The following is a 21,670-nucleotide window of genomic DNA, read 5'->3' on the forward strand; positions in this document are numbered from 1 at the left end:
GGTTGCCCCTGTCATGACCTGACCTGCTGCCCTCCTCTCTTTTGTTTCTCTTTTGTTTGCAAGAACAAGTCTGCTTGTGAAAGGAAGCGGGGCTGGCAGGGAACTGGACTAGTTGGTGGTTTGGGCTGAAAGCTGGGTTTGGGCTTGGCTAGCAATGAGTTCAGGAATTCAAAACTGAGGGATTTGCTTCTGAGCTCCCCCAATTCCAAAAATGACTGTCACCATTATTTTCCAATAAAGTGGTGAAAAGCATCTTTTCTTGCATGGTTGCTGATGTACTCCAATGGATTTTCATGAGATTTGAAATCTTGGTGGCAATTACACAGCCTGGATAACATGAAGTTGGGCCTTAGACAGGGCTTATTTTAGGTTTCAAATGCTTTCCAATTGTAGTGAGCAACACATATCACACACTTAACGACTGGATGAGCATTCTGTGAGCTCCTCAACCATATAAATGGCCAATGCAGTCAGTCACCAATTTACTGTGATTTGTGTATTCTGTTTAGTTCCTTTTTACTGCCCACATGGTCATGTTCCTGAGCACAAAAGATACTCACCCTTTATAGAGAAAATTATCTGCACAACTACTTAAGCTGGTTTAATACTGATTGAACATCTTAAAAGACAGTCCAATGGGGGAAACATCCTTTCAAAAAAGTAAGCCATATTGACTCAGCATGCTCTCTCATCTCCAGCACAGCTTTTCTTTCCATTTCATTTTGTAATATGCCTTGCATTCTTAAATGTTTCACAATGGACAAGTGGTAGCAATTTGGGAAAGATAATGCTGAAATCTCAAAATATTTGGGGGGAAAACAAAGTAAAAAACAAGAAAGCATAATGGTGGTGACTATCCTCCTGCTAAATATTATTTCTCTTTAATTCATCTTTCCTTCATTCAACAGAGATGCAATTGTTGTCAAATTTACCCAGATCTTTTCACATTACAACTATGTAGGTAAAGACTGATATAATATCAATAGATTTCTAAATTAATTTTAAAAAACTAATCACCAACAAGGAGAAAGTTAAAGGCATATTTAGGTTTCTAATTAGGTTTGAATTTCATCGGACACCATTGAGAATGGAATTCCTTTTACAGTGTATAAAGTGGTACCCCAAAGCTAGCCCAGCTAAAAAAAATGGAATATTGATAAGTGCCTCATGACTTAACATGATTCAGCAATAGGGATGTGCACAGAATGGATTTTGTGTTTTGTTTCAAGCTCAAAACAAAATGCAGATGGCCGAAATATTTTGTTGAAACAGTGGTCAAACAGGTTGTTATGACAGAACAAAACCCAAAACGTTTTGAGTGTTTCAGCCTTAGGGAACAATGGGGGAATTCAAAACACTTCATTGTTCCCTATAGGTACCTCCTAGGGACACCAAAGTGGGTTGTATGGTAGGGCATGGTGGGTGGGTGCAACCTACACCGAACCCACAAAAGAAATGGGCAAGCAGGCAATTTTAAACCAATTTTTAACCTTTTCCCCAAACCCCTATAGGATCCTTTTCCTATGGGGTCAGGGGCGGTCTATTTATGCTGTGTGTGCTACACAAAGCACTATCTATACAGCACTGTGGTGCACACACAGAAACTAACAAGAATTAAATGCCCCTCAAATAAAGAAGCAGGCTTAATGGGGGGGCTGCTTTTTTTTTGGACGGGAGCAAGCAACAGTGTGGTTAGTCCAAGGGAAGTGAAGGGCCTTCCTTCCAGTGTGGCCTCTCTTAAGCTACCCCACTGCACTATACTAGTAGTACTAGACTACTAGGACCTACCTTATCCCTTCCGCAAACTAGGTCATATTTAAAGATTAAGACCTTTAAGGTCTCTGATAACCTGACCAAGGGGTGGTGGTGTCTTAACTTCCAGGATCTTCTCCCAGTCTCTTCTGCTGGAGTCTGGCCAGGTGGTGCTCCCCGAGGCATTCAGACCAAGACTCAACAGCTAGGTGGGCACCACTCCAGCACCCCACCCCACCATTTTTAAAAAAATGAAAAGCTGGGGGCAGGGGAGAGGAAAACCAGGGAAACAGAGACAGCCTGGGCAGGCTGGGTACCTGACAGAATTCACAGTACAACAGCCTGCAGACAAAAAAGGGTGGGGGAGGCAGTCCAATCCAGGTGCAGTGGTACACTGCCGCAGCCACAGCAGCAAAGAGGTGCAGTTTTAGAATGCAAAAGAAAAAAGTCAGCACAACACCCACTTATTAAAGCCACTGGGGGATAGCTGGCTAAAAGCAAGAAGAGATCCACAGACAAAGAAAATAATCAAAGCTGCACCTAATTAAAGCCACTGAGGCTGCTGATAATTTTTTTTAAAAAGAATAAAAAAGAGAACCAATTGTTGGTACTGAAAATTAAAGGAGGAGAGAGAGAGAGAGAGAGAGAGAGAGGCCACAGGAATTCTCTGAGCCAGGTCTCATGATGAGTGAGAACTGGTTTGGGGAGCTGAGCCGGGAGAGCGGGCTAAGCCCACTGTCCCCGCACACGAACAGGACGGGACCCCTGGGCAGCCGGATTGGCCGCCCACGTGATTGCCGGCTCTGTGATGGGACCAGTGGGTTCTGGGGGGAGCCAATCAGCCCCCTGAAGCTCCAGCATGCCCTGCGCAAGTGCACAGGGCATGCTGGCAAGACCCCCGGAGCCGGGAGGTGGCTTTTTGCCTCCCCTCCAGGGGTCTCCTTGTGAGTAGTCGTGGCGCAGAGTCCTCGGTTTTAGGAGTGGGCTACTTGAGCGGGTTACCCGCTCAAGAACTACCAGGCTCGCAGCCAAGCCCGGTAGTTCTCACGATGGCAGAAAATCGGGTTAGGAGAGGCTAGCCCGATTTTCTGCAATCGTGTAAATAGCCTCTCTGTCTCACTCCACTGAGCCAGGCAGTCCCAGGCCCCACCACAACTCTGCTCTCCTCTGCTGCTGTGCTGCTGCAGTCTCTGTCCTGGTGTATCCTTCCTCTTCAAGAGGCACTGGCATTCTGTAAGGGCTCTTTGCCTCCCATCCCTTAAATACATTTGAAACTCCCTCCTTTGTGGTCCCCCCACCTCCCCTGAGCCAATGGGGCCACAGTTGTCCTTTACAATATTTGATCAGCAAAGCAAAACCAGCCCTCCAAACCAGCCCTCCAACCAGCCCTCCTGGCACTGAGAACACTCAAAACGATTCAAGCTCAAAATGGGATCATTTCATTTTGAGCTTGAAATAGGCCCTTTATTTTGAGTCCAAAATACTCAAAACTGGTTTCAAGCTCAAATCAATTCAAATGTGAGTCATTTTGCACATCTCTATTAAGGGTAATAGTGAACAGAATGCTCTGAGAGAGAGGGTTTTAAACTAAATTTTATTGTTTTAACTACCAAAACTATACTTCTTTGTTGTATCATGATGATTGAAAGCTGCTTCGAGCAGCCTAAAAGATGGTAAAGCAGGGCTTACATTTAATTTTTTTAAAAGAGTTATTAGATTTCAGGTATCTCACAAATAAAACAATAGTTTACCAAATAATTTCCATCAGTTTTGAATCTCAGTAAGAACTCTCACTGCTATTTTCTTATATATGAGGACTCTTTTCTTTATTTCAGAAATACAGGGGAATTCTGGTGAGTATCAGCTGTCCGTTTAATCTATATCATAATGAGAATTCTATCACAATCTTAGTGAGAGAAAACATACTACTCACTGAATAGCAAAACAGGAAAAAAGGAGAGTTTCAGCTACATTATGAGTTTGATTCATTTATCTTGAAATAACAAAGGCTTTTTGCCCTGTACATAAGGGGGGAAATCAGTAGCTTTGAAAACCTAAAGAAAACATTGAGCCGGATCTCACGATCAGTGAGACCCGGTTTTGGAGTGTGCACAGGGAGAGCGGGCTAAGCCCACTCTCCCCGCACATGAGCGGGCTAAGCCCACTCTCCCCGCACATGAGCGGGAAGGGAGTCCTGGGTGGCTGGATCGGCCGCCCACACGATTGCTGGCTCCGTGATGGAGCTGTCAGGGGCTGGGATGCTTGGGGGCCATGCGGCCCCAGAAGAGCGGGGCGCAGGGCATACGGGGGAGACTCCCGGAGCCAGGAGGCGGCTTTTCGTCTCCCCTCCAGGGGTCTACTCGTGAGTAGCCATGGCACGGAGCCGCGCCACAGCTACCCATAATCGGAAAGCCCGGGTTTGCAGAGCACTCGCTTTGGAGAGGGCTAAAAAAGCGGGCTAGCCGCTTGTAAGCCACCGGGCTCACCTGCGAGCCCGGTGGTTTACACAATCAGCCAAAACCAGGCTAGGCTCTCCTAGCCCGATTTTGGCTGATCGTGAGAATAGCCCCATTGTCTACAAGCATAATCCACTGGAAAGAGGTCCTACAAAAGGCTTATTGAAATAAATTGGAGCAGCACAACATTAAAGCAAACTGCCAGAGAGATTTGTGCCCTGCGTTTTTCACTGTGGATGTTGAAGGGGTGGGGTGTTATGAATTCGCTTAGAGTCTTTTAAATTTAATAATTTTTGAAAAGCAAAGTATCTGGACCTGGACTCTCTCAGAATGAACTATCTCATTTGCTTAACTTCCATACCTCAGAGCTTTCTGTCATTCTCCAGTGTGTGAAAATACTTTGATGCAAGCTACCAATTTTACCTTCCTCTCTTAAATTCCTCTGGCAAATTGTGCATCAATTGTTCTGTAATTGAGCAGAAATGGAGGGCAGAGGTTGTTATCAAAAATTACCAGAGCTTGTGAAAAAGCGATGGCAGACATTTTAAACTGTAATTCTGAAACGTGTTAGGGCATACTAGTATGCACCACAAGAGAATTACCGTGCTCTTCATCTTCATCATCATTTCCATCATCTTCATCATCGTCGTCATCATCATAATCAGGCTTTGTGTGAAGGACCCACCCACCAAGGAGACTGCCTGCTATGTCTCTGTGACATTGACTCTTCTGGCATTGTCCCTTCCATTAGACCCTGCTGAAGGTGAACAATTCTGCTACATCAAGATGAGTGATGAGATCTTTCCATCTGGAGGCTATTCACACGATGGGGTGAAATCAGGCTAGCGAAGGCTAGACCGATTCTGCCCCATCGTGTGAAGCATCGGGCTCGGCTGCGAGCCCGGTGGTTCCTAGGCGGGTAACCCGCCTAACTACCCCTCCCCTAAAACCAGGTTTGCAAAGCGCGTGCTCTGCAAACCTGGTTTTAAAGATCGTAAGTAGCCACAGTGCGGTTCTGCGCTGTGGTTACTCACAAGTAGACCCCCAGAGGGAAGGTGAAAAGCCACCTCCCGGCTCTCCCAGTATGCCCTGCGTGCTCGAGCAGAGCATACTGGGGCTGAGCTCCCCAGCCCCCTGCGGCTCCGTCACGGAGCCAGCAATCATGTGGGCGACCAATCCGGCTGCCCAGGGCTCCCCCTCTAATTGTGAGTGGGGAGAGTGGGCTTAACCCACTCTCCCCGCTCACTCTTACGAACTGGGTCTCACTGATCGTGAGACCCGGCTCACTGTGTATGTAGAGATGCAGCACAATTATGTCTGTTCCCTCAAAAGGGCAGGGCCATAACAGGAACTCATTAAAAAAAACCAAAGGGGTGGCCTCCTCTCTTTCTTATCCTTACACACCCTAGCCTAAACATAGATCTTTGGGGATGTAAGAATGAAATATGTTTTCCATTTTAATTTAGAGAAAAAATATCTTGCAACTATCAAAGGTTTAGGAAATACTGTGCTAACAAAGTGTCATGAACACATTGGACACTATAGGAGCGGACCTCTCTCTACCATGGATCAAGGGGAAAGGAAGTGTGCTCAGTCTAATTTAGTAAGTTTTCCAAAAAAGAATTCTGACTTACAGTAAATATACCATTAATACAACATTAATGGAGTAGGGTCCTCCTGAAGAAGATATTTCCCTGTCTTTTAGAGAGGGAGAGCTGCCCATCTGGCAGGATGTTGTGGCACCTAACAGCAGGAGGCTGTGGGTATGTGACACAATGCCTGAAAGGGGGATGGAAGTGAATGGATGGCTGGAAGGTATACATCATGGAGGAAGGAACGTGAGTGTATGAAGCAGTGTTGAGCTCTTGCAAGGGCTCTTGCAAGATCAGGACAGGAGGATGGGAGAAACCAGATATTCCCGCCAGGATTGCATGGGATGCACCACACTATTTAGGGAGCAAGGGGCAAGTGCTGAGGATGGGGAAAAGGACATGAGGAGAGTCTTGGCTTCGAGAGAACAAGGCTTATGAGCAAAATTGTCCTGGAGGAGTACAAGAATGGAACATAACTCTCTTTCCTCAGTACTGAGGAAATGGAGCAGGAAGAAGGTAAAGTCAGAAGACCCACCATGCACATTGGCTGACTATTGTACTTCAGATTATTATTATTAATAATATATTTACATTTTTGTTTAGTATTTGCAGACTGAATTTTCAGAAAAATGGGGTACAAATTAACTAAGATCAGAAAATGATTGAATCAATGTTACGCTTTCACAGATGGATGAGTATCTTGAAATGCTCCATATAGAGAGAGCATGCAATGGAAAGTTTGATGAAAAAACAGCAAATGCATGTTTGGCTTTAAGAAATCATATTTTGTACACTATTTATACTTATACTATTTATTCTCTGTCTAATGAGGCAATATTTTAAATTATTTAGGAAAGTTCTTTAAAAATTGATCAGTAGCAGCATAAGCAGCCCAAATGATCTTTGGTGCTGCTCAGGAAATCTGTCCCCTCTATGGAATATTTATTAGATTGTTTCTCTAAGGAAATCCTTATCCATTGTATCTGCAGTCTGAATGTCCCTTGGGAGAGCAGAGGCATGATCAGCCCTCTTAAATTTATCTTTCTAAAGTCATTTCTTGTCTTATTTTCCTGTCATAAGATTAGAAAATATCAATTGCAGGGTTGTTAAGTCAAATGTAAACCTGAAGAATGGAGACATTTAAACTGTTTAGACTGAAACCTTCCTGCAGAGATGGGTCTGAAGGGACCATGATAACATTTGCCATTAAAAAAAAATAAATCTTAACTCCATAAAGGTCACTTTAAAAACAACTTGGAAGATCTTGTGTGCAATACCAACCTCAATATGATATGTTTTCATTGTTAAACAGAGTGGCCCTATTTGCATATAATGGCAAACCATGGGTAGATGAACCTGAGGTTAATTTTTGTAACCGTGAATTACATCACAGATCACATTGCATCACATCGCACATCACAGCAAAACTCACTACAAACCAAGGGTTTAAACTGGAGTTTGGTGAGGGAAATCACAGGTCACTTTTGCCATGAAACCATGGTTTCACGTATTCGGATGTACAGAAATTCCAATCTCTGCTCCATTCAACTGCAGTTTGGGATTACATCCCAATGGAGCTAGTACCTTTTCAGAGATCAACAAGATCCTCCTTATTTACAAATATCTTATGATAAAGATAATCTTCCTAAGTGTCTTGCAGGTGAGATGACCTCTGATTGTAGTCTCCTCTCATATCTCAACCCTGTAGCTTTGAATATAGGCCAGTTCAAACAACTACCTAAGTAACTTCCTAAGTACTGTAGTGGCACAAGGATCTGTGCTTGTGACAAATGATTTCCAAATTGATTACTCCTCAGAAGAATGGTCTTGTGAACTGGCTATGCAGCAAGAGTCATGGGGTCATCTAACGAGTATTCACAATAATTGTACTTACATTGGAAATGCGCCTTCATTTATTAGATAATTGCACAAGTCAGGCAAGTGCCCAGCTGCCTTATGGAACAATGGGATAGAAAAGGTGTAGACAACATTACCATTGTTGGTAGATAGTGAGGTCTTTCACACAACCTCATGACTGCTTCTGGGAGGGCTTAGAGGGAAGAGAGGAACTCACCTGCCTTCCCTGGCAGACGAGCAGCAGCTGTCTGAGCTTTTGCCATGCCATGCACCTGCATGAGCAGCACTGTGGCTAAGGCTATAGTGAGAGTGGGAGGACTTTGCCCCCCCCCCCATTCCAGGCTGGGCTATGCCACAGGCATGGCAGCTGCTTGCATTAGAGCAGCCATTGCACTTGGTGCAGCCGCACTTCCCCCCACCTGACTCATTGCCATAAATGGCAGTGGGCCTGGGAGAAGCCTCTTAACCCAGTGGTGGTAAACACCCAGATGACTGTCTGCCGAGGTTAAGTGAACTCTTGATTAAATGCCGGGTTGAAAATTGGGGCTAGGCACAGGGACAGCATCGGGATCAGACTCTATGCTGGTGCTTCACATGCTCAGTCTAGCCCAGGCTGGGCTATTAATCTGAACCGCCTCTATGTATGGTGGGGAGGGGCTTGGTCCAGATCCTTTCTGTTCTCAAGCAGGGTTATAGTTAAACTAAGCAACCTATCCCATCTTTTCTGCCCAGAAGAAAAGGAATAGGCAGGTACAGGGGGAGATATTATTTCCCTCAAGATTCAGTTCAGTTCAGTTCATCTTTACTACAGTCATAACCAACCAAACAAGCAACAAGAAAAGGAACAATACATTTGTATAGAGATTTCTATAGATAGCATTGTATAGAGATTTCTATAGATAGCATTGTATAGAGATTTCTATAGATAGCATATAGTACTCCTACAACACTGACCTGTGTAACCTAAACATAATTTAGAAACATATGACAAGACCTAGAGGCTGAAATACTCCAAATTTAGCTACTTTATAATTCACATAAGAATCTTAAAGGCTCTCCACATGAGCAGTGTGGAGAGCCTAAAAGCATTTTGTGGGGAGAGTGGGCTTGACCCGCTCTCCCCGCAGACGAGGAGGGAGCCCCGCTGGTTGGGGCAGCGGGGTTTGGGGACCTCCTAGTCTCTGGAAGTCCCAGCATGCCCCATGAGTGTGTATGCGGCATTCTAGGGAGCCCCCCGATGCCAGGAGGCTTGTTGTAGCTTCCCAGTTGGGGGGCAACTTGTGAGTTGCTATGGTGCGAAGCCACACCACAGTGCAACACGATGAGAGAAACAGGATTAGTGGACCCAGGCCACGCAGAGGCCAACTGCGCAGCTTTTTTGTTTGTTTGGAAAGTTTTCCGTTTACTTTCGCTTTTGGATTTGCTGCTGTAGACTATGAGGCCCAGTTTGGATAAATTATCTGAGTTTTGTTCTTTTCTATAGGTGTGGTGAGCACCCAGGGATTGGGACCAGCAGCAGAGTTTTACAAAAGGTAAAGCTCAGGCCTATGTCTAAAATGGCTGGTTTGCAAGAAATTGAAGTGTGAAATTTGGTTCTGTGAGCCAAAGTAACAGAAATGGAATTGTTTATTCTGTAGTCAAGGCCTGAAGAGAAGGGAAATTTAACCTGTCCTGCCTTGGAGCTTGTTTAGGCACTGTGCTATGCTGATGTCAATCATGAGAACCAGCTTGAAACTTGCTACGTTAATCATATTTAATCATATTTAAAGAGCCCCTGGTGGCGCAGTGGTAAAACTGCCGCCCTGTAACCAGAAGGTTACAAGTTCGATCCTGACCAGGGGCTCAAGGTTGACTCAGCCTTCCATCCTTCCGAGGTCGGTAAAATGAGTACCCAGAATGTTGGGGGCAATATGCTAAAAATCATTGTAATCCGCTTAGAGAGCTTCGGCTATAGAGCGGTATATAAATGTGAGTGCTATTGCTATTGCTATTGCTATTGCTATATTTAGAAGGTCTTAGGAAACTACATTTTAGATTATCAGTACCTACATATTATAGGGGTATATATGTTTACACAATAACTGCTGAATTGCTCTACATGCTATTTCCTAATAACAATTCTTTGCATGCTATCTCTAAATAACATTTCTTGGAACTGAAAAGGCGCCAATTAGGACCACAGAGCAGTCAAAGCTGGGCACAAACAGAATTGTTTCCTTTTTGGATTAAATAAACAATAGGCCTGGACCACACCATGCAAGGATGGGAGACCAGAGATTGTTTACATTAATGATGGAGACTTAGAAAGAAATGATATGGCTGTCTTGGATGGGAACTATGACAAACAGGTTTGGGGAAAGGTTATAAAAGAACCTCCCTCTTCCACACAAGGACATACCACACCACTATCCGGACACCCACAGAAGGGAGACTTGCTCAGACACCAGGGAGCTGGATGGGGGAGACACCTCCTCTGCCCCTTGGGTTAGTCTGGGAAGACAGTCTGGGCTTCGTGGCCATTTCTAGATATTTTACCTAAGCTGCCTAGGCAGCCACGGCCTTCCCACAGATCCCAAGGCCTCCTGGAGATACAGCCAGCGCTGACTGGTAAATTTTTGTCTACAACACTGCCTAAAAGAATGTCTTCCTCCCAGAATAACATACCTTTCTCATTTTGTCTCCTCTCCTTTCAGTCTCTGTCTTCTCTGCTTCCCAGGAGGGCTGCTCTCAGCCCCTGTTAGCAGGCCTAACAGTATTCTGCCTAGGTCTGCGCTCCCCGCCACCATCTTTTCTTCCCCCTCAATCCCTCCACCTCTTATTCCATTTGCCTTTGGCTCATACTTCTCTACTTCAGCAATGAGCTCTCTTCTCCCCCTCCTTTCTCTGTCTTGGCTTTCTCTCGGCTCAGAGACTATGCATGAATTTCTGCTTTCTGTCTGAGCAACCTTGGGTTATTTGGAAACAAAACTGGAGATAACGGACATTGCTAACCTTCATTTTAGCTGCATGAAAGAAGAGAAGAGGTGAACTTCTTTGCAAAAGTAGGGGAAAATGCCTTTCACTGCTAGAGCTGGGCTGTGAGATTGTTTTGGTTTGTTGATATGTTTGTTGATATGCAGCAGAAGAGATAAGACTGAATTTTGACCGCTAGCCTGGACTAGACAGGAATGTGTCTCCACTTTACTCAGAGCAGAAGTTGTTTTTTGCTGCTAACGGTTTCCATTAAGGATGAATGATTTTGAAATGTTGTCGAGAACTCTATATTACAAGGAATAACTATTTTGATTGCATGCCTGCGTGCTTAATTGCCTGAATGTAATCATGGTGGAATGTACATGATCTCAAGATAATGAATCAAAAGTAGTCTGGTTGATTACAGTTGTGTTAGTGACAACCAGCCTGCTCACAAAATAGGCCTACAACAGCTTGGCTCAGAAGTTCCAAGGCTGACTCAGATGAGTAGATGGGTAGATGATAGTGTCCTTCCCTATGCCTGTTGAGAAGGTATATTTTGGTAAGGATATTTTGGTAAGGATATTTATTTATTTTATTTACACTTATATCCCGCTCTTCCTTCAAGGAGCTCAGAGCAGTGTACATGGTTATTTTTATCCTCACAACAACCCTGTGAGGTGGGTTAGGCTGAGAGTTACGTGAGTGGCCCAGAGTCACCCAGTGAATTCCCTTGTTTAATGGGGATTTGAAACCGGGTCTTCCTGGTCCTAGTTCAACGCTCTAAGCATTATGCTATGCATTGCAGGGCTGTCCTTAGGGCAGGGCAATCAGGGCGATAGCCCCAGCCCTGCGCTTCCCCAGGCCCTTCTGTCACTCTTTCCTGACTCTCCCAACTATCCTGCACACCCTTATTTCTATCCCAGCCCTGGTCACCAATTTGTTCGATCAACAAATTGATTTGAACATGGCCAACTGTGAACAGTAGAATTCTCCTGAAGATAGTATCACCCATCATCCATGGCTTTATTTGCTGCAGCCAGCCTCTGTCTCCTGCTGGCCAACACCACGACGGGCAGGAATTTCCTGTTGCTCCTTGGAGTGACTCTCCAAGGGCAGCATGGCTGGATGGATGGCTGCAGCCCCAGTGGAAGCCTGATCTCCTCCCAGCTCCTTGCCTTGCATTGTTCCCTGTTTGCTGCGGCTGCTGCTTCCATTGAGCCTCCAGCCACCCTTAATCACAGGAGCAGCAATAATAAGAGTGAGGCTGGCAGTGGCAAGTGAGGCCCCCACCCCATGACACCGAGTGGGTCAGTGTGCAATGCACGCCTCCCTCCCTGTTTCCCCCACCAGCAGGCCACTCCATGTCCCATCCTGTCTCAATCAGCAGCAGCACTCCCGAGTCCCCAGGCAGGGCACAGGAGGATTGGAAATTGGAATCTTCTCCAAGGACAAATGAGCATGAGACTGCAGGAGCAGGAGCAGCAGAGAGAAGCAGAACTGGTGACTGTATAGAGAAAGAGAGGGACAGAGATATAACCGGGGATGGAATAGTGGCTGCTACCTCTCCCCTGTCCTGTCGCGGCATTTGTTTTGATTTCCGCAGCACATGGCCCCTAGCACCACCCCTGCCCTTCTGGCCACCAGTTATCTCTCCCCTTCAGCCTGACTCCCTTCCCTCATGGAGCTGCTGCCTTCTCCGCTTCCCAGCTCAGCACATCAGAATAGAAAGCACAGTGAAAGTTCAGGTACTAAAGTTAACAGCAAATAAATCACTGAGGCAGTGATTGTTATCATTTTTTGCCTTGATGATTGTATATAATTGTATTTATATTTCTCTATAATCTCGAGAAAATTAAATTTGTAGATGCAGGGGGTATAAATGCATGAAATATAAATTTATGCCTTGGATTTTTTGTTGTTGAAAAGTGGTTTACATAGCGAAATGTATAAGAAAATGATTCTCTGCTCCAGAGGAGCTTACCATCTTAAAACAAACTCACTAGCTCACTCACACTATTTACACAGTATATCACCCATCAGTATGATTCTGTAACCATAAGAAATGTTAAGGGGCCCCCACACCTGCTGATTTGCCCCCAGCCCCACACCCCACTAGGGACAGCCCTGATGCTATGCTGGCTCTTGTTCTTTCTGTTGTAGAGGTTCACCTTCATCCTGGTGTGTCATTTCCTCAAGGAGGACAGGGAGCTGTGGGATGTGGAGAAAATGAGAAAATTCTCCAAAATTACTCCTTGGGAAGAAACCTATAATTTGGAGAGAATTTCAGTTTCTCCCTTGAGAAGAACCCTTCACATTTGGAGGAAATTTCTGTTTCTCTTTGGGAGAATCCTGAAAACTCTGAAATTCAAAGAGAATTTCCACTTTGGAGAAATTTCTCCACATCATTCCAATAGAGTTCATGGAAAGACAGTGGGTTTAAATGCTGTGCAATAAATTATACATTGCAAAGGCTGAATGCAGCAGTGAGATAACTTGGGGTTAAATTGATTTTATAAATATTGGTAATATAAATGTGCAAAATGTTCTCGATTGCCTCCGAGTCTATTTCAGCACTGGTCCCTAGAGTGTGAATCCTGAAAGAAAAGAAAAGACAAGAATCAGAAAGGTTATATAAGGAAGTATTATTTATTTATCTGATTTATATCCCACTATATCCCATGGGCTCAGAGCGACTTACAGCAGTTTCTTCTAATGCTTCTAAATATTAATAGACCTGTCTCCAATGGTCTCACAATTTAAAAACAAATTAATGCCTGGAGGGAACAAGAGGCCAAATAAAATCAAAATTCATTTTAAGCATAAAATTTGAAGAGGGGTGGGGGGAAAGAAAGAAAGGGAGGGAGGGAGAGATCAGTTCCACGTGTTAGGATGCTACTTAACACCTGCCTACCTGCTGGGCAATGATTAACTCACATGTCCTGGAACCCTCCTCCCTGCCCAGCTCTTCCTCCTCCAGCAGCGCCAACTTCCAGTAGCAACCATCGGAACAGCCTTCAACCTAGTACAACTATGATACAAACTGAAAAATAAACCGATATCAATGACAGCAGGCTCTTTTGTCAAAATATCAACGTAATTTATTAGATCTTCCATTTTTGTTGTTGTTGCTGTAATACTGATGGTACACTTAGATTAAAGGGCTGATTCACACATGCATGATAATAACTTCGATGACCTTCAGATGGATATGTGCACCATATCCGAATGAAAAATATTCTCTTTGAGTAAGCACCTTGTGGTACAAAAGTACTATCTGTGATTAATCTGGGAAGGGGGATTCAAGCATCCTAGCTCTCAATTAATGCAACCACCAGCAAGGTGCCTAGAGGGCCAAGGAGCAGGATACAATTTTTTTTAAAGGACACAAACAAACAAGTGATGATGAATATGCATGTGCAAACTCTCCCTGTGTTTCCTTGTCTCTAAAGCTGAGCCACATCTTGCAATATTAAATAGCTATGCATCTACATGTATGAAAAGCTGTGATGGAGACAGGGTGAGCAAGTCTGCAAATCAAAAGCCTTCCTGTTGTAATACATTAGAAATTAACAAGGAATATATTTGGATGAAAGCTGATTGAGCTTTCTTATGCTCTATAACTTGTAATTCTCCAGAAGATGGGCTTTGATACATTTTGGGAAATGATCTTCATCACTACAGATGAAGTTTTAAAGCTTCGGTTCATTTAAACCTTAGTCTGAGTGTCTAACCACTCATTAAGCATGAATGCATGAAATAAAACCCTGATGACCTGTCTCCTCACTGCAAAGCAGCATGGGTAAAAGGACAGATAAATTTCTCAATAGAGAAATTGTGATGGAGGGAAGGATTCATTCTTAATTCTTCCCCTGTCTGTCTATTGCATTTTGTGTGGAACTCCCCACTAGCTTGCTTCCCCATCTGTGGGGTTCCGGTTGTGTTCACTTTGCAAACAGAAATGGGAACGAATACCATGAGAGGAAGAGGGGCTTTGGGGGAAGAAGACAGGGAAAGGGGGGCGGGGTAAAGCCCTCTTCTAACCACCACTTATTTGCAGCAAATTGCCCCCTCTCAATGCTGCTTTGCGGTGAGGAAGCAGGACACCAAACTTTTATTTCACACAGGCAACAGGTAGTTGGCCTTTAGGAAAGAGGGGTGTGTGTGTTTAAAAAGTCATATTTTTGATGGAAAGATATTTTATTCTCTAATACGTCTTGCTTTAATGGCACTGTAATTGAGATTTATTAGACATCAAATTGTTGACTGGCTAAGTAGCTGCACAATGTTTAAATCAATTCAATTTCTAAGTGATGAATGCTTTTTGCTATCCCCATTCTAATCATATTTGTAGCAATATCTATATATGATGCCCTGGTGGAGCAATATATTCAGCTAGAAAAATGCCCATTAAATGGTGCAGCCATATTTTAAAAGGTAGCCATTAAGATGGGCTGGGATTGCATGGTAGCTTCAAGATCTTTCTTTCCCTTGCACCTCTTTCCTCCCTTTCTCGAACCTTTGTGAACCTCTTATTTTGCTTCTTCAGGTCCTGCATTATCATTCAGTTGTGCTTCCAGCTTTGCTGAGTTTTGCTCAACTCTGCATACCTGCATTGTAAACCTATTAACCATGGCAGCCTTTGCCTCTTTCTTTAGAATAAGGTACACTGGTTGCAAGGCATGCAAATAGGTCAGAGTTGACAGTAGGGACTAGTGTGATGGTTGCTGATTTCACAAAGACACTCATAACTGCCCCAAATAGAGGGGTACAATGTTATTCCCTCATATGTGTTCCCAGGTAAAAAGAACGTTTTAGAGCAGTGGTTCCCAAAGTGGGAGCTTCCAGATGTTGCTGAACTACAACTCCCATCAGCGACATCTGGGGGCTCCTGCTTTGGGAATCACTGTTTTAGAGGCTTCCTAAAGGCATATTCCCCAGACACCGTCCCTTAAGATCTCTGGGTCTCCTGCCTATTCGTGGCATAACAACAGAGATTAAAAAGGCAGGCAGACATATAAACTTGCAAATGTGTTAGACATGATTATTTATTTATTTATTTATTTTTGCATTTTTATACCGCCTTTCATTAAAAGATAACCCCAAGGCGGTTTACAAAAGTTAAAAACATACAATAAAAACACAATAAAAACATCATGCTAAAAGTATAAAAACAGGCATAAAACAATACAACAAATAAAAACACCCAGAAGCAGCAGTAAAAACGATTATGTAAAAGCCAAGTCTTTACAAGCTTTCTAAAAGCTGTGATGGAGTCCGAGGAACGAATGGCCACTGGGAGAGCATTCCAGAGTCTGGGGGCAGCAACAGAGAAGGCCCTGTCCCGAGTGCACGGCAGCTGGGCCTCTCTCATTGTCGGCACCCGGAGCAGGGCCCCCTCAGATGTCTTCGTCAAGCGGGCAGCAACCCTTGGGAGCAGGCGGTTCCTCAAATACCCCGATGATTATAGGAGGTTACATATTTATTAAAAAATCTCAGAAAGTATTACGTACTTTTCTGATGAACTAGCTGAAATATACATATGACATACTTATTTCTTCATCTATCACTTAATTACATTTATATACTACCCAATCTAATAGCGCTGGATGATTATAATGCCCTTATACAATACTATGATGAGGCCACATCTGGAGTACTGTGTACAGCTTTGGTCACCATATCATAAGAAGGATATTGTAGAACTAGAAAAGGTACAGAAGAGGGCAACCAAAATGACCAGGAGCAAAATGCTCCACCTTCGTTATGAGGCCTGGCTATAGCATCTGGGACTCTTTAAGAGGCAACTAAGGGGAGACATCATTGAGGTGTATAAAATTATGCATGGAGTGGAGAGGGTGGACAGAGAGAAATTTTTCTCCCTCTCTCACAACACTAGAACAAGCGGTCACCCCATGAAACTGAAGGTCAGGAAATTTAGGGCTGACAAGAGGAAGTACTTTTTCACACAGCGCATAATTAATCTGTAGAATTATTTGCCATGGGATGCAGTGATGGCCACCAGCTTGGGTGGCTTTAAAAAGGGCTTAGACAGATTCATGGTGGACAGATCTATCAATAGCTACTAGTCTGATGGCTGTGGGCCATCTCCAGTCTCAGAAGCACGATGCCTCTCCATACCAGTTGCAGGGAAGCAGCAGCAGGAGAGAGGGCATGCACATACCTCTTGCCTGTAGGCCACTGTGTGAAACAGGATGCTGGACTAGATGTGCCTGATCCAACAGGGCTGTTTTTATGTTCTTATGTTTATCAATATTTTGCATTGGTAAGGTCTTTTCCAATAAGATATAAGGATGAGATATTTGTGTGTCTGTGTGTGTGTGGAGTAGGTGACTACAAATCCCCATCAAAGGTCAATTAAGTTGGAGATTAAAAAAAAATCATACTCAGCATCATTGGCAACTAACTTGTGTGCACTGGCACAGGGGAGAACTGGCTTCAGTTTCAAGCTGAAATTGAAGGAGGGTCAGTGCAAGGATGGGGATAGCTTCGATACCTCTGCCTGGCTCTCACTCGAGCACATCAGCTCTGCTACACAGGATGACATGTCTCTCCTCATTGACAGCCATGTACAATTCCACTCCCCCAACAACTGCCAGGAAAGGAGCAGCTTTCCAGTTCAGGCACATTCTGGGCAGCAAATGCACAAAGGTTGCTGACATTATCTTACAAACCTTCTAACCATTTGTACAGATGGCTCTCTTTTTGTGGATCTGGGGTTCCCAATAACAATAGTACAGACATGCTGGATACATCTGACTGCACATACCCCTGCTAGTCTCTAGGACTGTCAAGGACTGGAACAGGACTGGGACAAACTGTTTTGTAGACTTAGTAATATTCCCATAGTTGTAACCAGGGAAAGGGGCGGGGAACCTGTTTTTAAGTATTTGATTTCAAAGCTATTGCTGCACAAAAACATCAGGTTCCAAATTCCATAAACGACTGACAAGCTTGGATCCTAGTAAGAGGCAACACATTTGTATGCATTAGTGTGGAGTGCAATTCTCAAACCATTTACACAGATAGGAATGAGAGTGTTTTGGATGAAGCACATCAATGCTTGTACGTACCCATCATTATCACATCTAACTTTGGTCTCCCTAACCTAAGAGTAGATGGTGAACACTTTTATTTGGCTGAGAAGAATATCAATACTTTCAATCTCCTGTGTACCCACCTGTAGAGAATTCTGAATTTCAGTCCAGTACTGAGGAATTAGAGCTAATGAGTTGGCACTGAACAATTGCCCTTAGAGACATCGGTTCACTGATTGTCAATCATACGGAATTTCAGTGGTAGAAAGGTTGGGCTCTTCCTATCACTTAAAATCCATTTAAAAGATATGATGTGACGCTCTTGCTCTATTAAATGCAAGGAGAGGGCATTTCTTAGATATTTTGAGAGCTGGGATTACATTTATGCATGCAAATATACAGTTAGCCCCTGCCTTTCCTGCAAATGTAGAGATGAAGTGTCAAACCACAAATAATTGCAGCAGTAGTGGTGGGAGTTGTCAGTGACCATTTAACCCCTTTCACTCATGCCTTGGTCCTGAGAAAAATGGCCCCCTGTAGCTGCTGTTTGCCCCAGGAGGGAAGCTTCCATTGGGAAAGAGCCAAGTACTCTGTCCCTCAAGTGCCATGCCCCCCGCCACCCAGGACAGCTATCTGAATTTCAAAAACAAAGGACAGAGGGACAAATGATGCATTCAGCATCATGTGAATGTAAGGGCACAAGAACCTCCATTCTGTAGATACAGTGATCTGACTTGTTCAAGCCCCTACCCAATGGGGGATTCTTTTGTGGCTTCCCAATGAGTGCCTGTTTGAGGATTTTGAAATTGCCCCCAAATTCCAAATATTTATACAGAGCCATCAGTGCGAATTTACAATGGTGGCAGGACATTTGGTGTCAGTCTAGGGCAGGCCTGCTCAACTTCGGCCTTCCTGCAGATGTTGACCTACAACTCCCATAATCCCTGGCTATTGGCCCCTGTGGCTGGGGCTTATGGGAGTTGTAGTCCAAAAACAGCTTGGGGGCCTAAGTTGAACAGGCCTGGTCTAGGGCATCCCTTAAGGCATGTGGGCAAAGGATTTCTGTGAAGCTTCAGTGCAAAGTCCTTTGCCAGGCCTCACTCACAAAGGAGACTGGGGAGTGGGGGCAGCAAACTTCACCTTAAAGCAGAGGCGTAACTAGGGAAAACGGTGCCCGGGGCAAGCACTGAAATTGTGCCCCCCCCGCCACGCCCCCCCCGCCGCCCCCCAGCATAGATCTGACACACATGTTTCAGAAAACTTTAATTTAAAAAATTTAAAAAAATTACAAAAATTACCAAAAATTTCAAAATGCGATAAATAACCAAAAATGCGAACTCTCCCTCCAAGTAGCCCAGAGTGGTGCACTACATACTTAGGTTTTTCCTCACAAGCAACAACCCTGTGGAGTTGGCTTGTATCTCAAACAACAGAATTATGATGCAATGATGATACACACCACATTATACTTAGGTTTTTCCTCACAAGCAACAACCCTGTGGAGTTGGCTTGTATCTCAAATAACAGAATTATGATGCAATGATTGATGATACACACCACATTATACTTAGGTTTTTCCTCACAAGCAAGAGACAATCTCCAAAGGTCCTGGCATATAACCCCCTCCCCCATTTTTCTTGCCAAACTTTGTGTCTTTAGCAGGATACCACAGGCACTTGTTAAAGCTAACACTGCAGGTTTTTCTGAGATGGAGCTGTTATAGGAGCACTTCAGCGTAACTGAGATCATAAGGCAAGCTTTCACAGTGCAAAAACAAGCATGCCAGCAAGCAGAACTCATGGTAAAACTCTCTTGAAACACCTTGTAACAATGCACAGGCAGCTATGTTACACTGCTTGAGTCAACTCACACTGCTGTACTACCCAGGCTGTGGGAATTGACTCTCAGTTCCATATACATGCATGCATTTAAGATTGAGTGCCAAAGAATCTTTATGATTGTTTTTCTTTCTTTTGGGGCGGAGAGAGGAGCATATAATGCAAACATTAACACCTTTTAGGCACCTGAGATCATAGTTGGGCAGCTAAATAAAAGCCTGATTCTTTAATATGTTTTTTTTTTCACATGTGGCTTCTGTAGTTTTTGCAACTCATTCTCACCCTGACACTTGGTCTGCTGCTTCCACCCACCCGCCGCCGAATCCTTTCTTCCATGCCGGGTGTCCGTATGTGTCCTCGTCGTCCTGCCTGCGCCTGCTGCAGTGCAGCCATAGCCCCAGCAACGATGCTTTCCTCCGCGACGGCGACCGCACCACCACATGCAGGCGAACAGAGGAGGACGGACTCACCGCACGCATGCGCAGCGCGACTCGGCACGCTGGCCGAGTTGCGCGTGCGTCACTGACTGGAGACCCTCTGGCTGGCAAGCCACTAGAGGGCCTCTTTCTGGCTGTTCCAGACTAAGAGAGCGACGGAGCGAGCGAGCCTCAGCCAAGGGCAGGCGCAGTGAGCAGCATGAAAGGCGCCCGCCACGGCGCCCGCCACCAAGCCAGGCCACTGACTGGCCGCAAGCAAAGCAATGGGGGGGGCGTGGGCGGGCAGGCGCAGTGAGCAGCATTAAAGGTGCCCGCCGTGGCACCCGCCGCCGCCAAGCCAGGCCACTGACTGGCCTCCAGTAAAGCAATGGGGGGGGCCGCGGGAGGTGCGGAAGGGACCACTCGTGGGGGATGGGGCGCCGACGCGCTCCCTTGACTGCTGCAGCGCTGCTGCACTGAGCAGGAGAAATTTGTATTAAACATTTTTTTAAAAAAAAATTTGGTCATGGTGGCGCCCCCCACGTGACCCGAAAAGATGGCGCCCGGGGCACGTGTCCCCCTGCCCCCCCTATAGTTACGCCTCTGCCTTAAAGGGGGAAAACGGGGTTGTTAAAAGACACACTTAAACCCGGAAACGTCTCTTGTTTCACTTGCAACTGCAAGTAAGGCATCCACATCAGGATTCCGGGGCACAGGGAGGAGGATTAACTATTCCCTCGTACTGTTTTCCTGCCAAAAGGCAACTCACAAGGAAGCTGTATGCCTTTGAAGCAGCCACATAATAGACATATTGCAATTTCAGGGTGACTCTCAGGGAGAAAAGTACATGGGTGGAAGGTTAAGTCCCCTTCTCATGTGCCATGATTCATGTGCCATGATTCTGGATCTCCCTTCAAGGCTGCTTAAACAAAAGGAACTGCCAGATTGAAGCACATTTCTGAAGCCTAGTTCAGGTGTTCCCTGCTAACAGAGCAAAGAGGGACCTTTTAAAAGTGGTGATTTCTTTATTGAGCAGGGGGAGAGTAACTGGACCTATCCAGCCCCAGCACAGCATCCCTCCAGTGGCTGTTGCTGATGTCTATCGTACATTTCTTGTTTAGATTGTGAACAGTGAGGGGACAGTGAGCCATCTTTATTTATTTTTATTTCTCTATGTAAACTGCTTTGGGAACTTTTGTTGAAAAGCAGTATATAAATATTCATCGTCATCATAATATTCTAACAAGTTTGTTGGGAGAACCTGGGTAGAAGGGAAACAGGAGTGTACTGGCTAACTATGTCTGCCCCCGTTGCAATGTGTTCCCTGACAGTAGGGGTGTGCACAAAACCAGATTGCCCGGTTCGGTTTGAGTCCGAACTGGACTTGAATCAAACTGGGCATGTTCAGTTTCATCTCTCCAAAAAGACTCCGTGACTTGGCTCAAATTCCACTTGGTTTGGGGGTTCTACAGGTTTTGGTTTTTTTTTTAAAAAAAAAATAAAGAACTCACCACCTCCAGGGGGTGCTGCCATGGCTGCAGGGTGCTAAATGCAGAGAGGGTTGGGACTGTGGCTGTGGAGCATGTCAGTGCAGGATGTGAGGCTAGTTAGCGCACTTCTACTGCTGCCCTCGGGTGACTGCTGTCCTAGAATGATCAGCAGGCTTATATGAAACATTCATTTTTATGTAATTTAGTACTGGTAGAATTACAGGGTAATTGTGAATGTTACTGCCTCCACAGAGGAATG

Source organism: Hemicordylus capensis, chromosome 2 (assembly GCF_027244095.1).
Source record: "Hemicordylus capensis ecotype Gifberg chromosome 2, rHemCap1.1.pri, whole genome shotgun sequence".
Classification (NCBI taxonomy): domain Eukaryota; kingdom Metazoa; phylum Chordata; class Lepidosauria; order Squamata; family Cordylidae; genus Hemicordylus; species Hemicordylus capensis.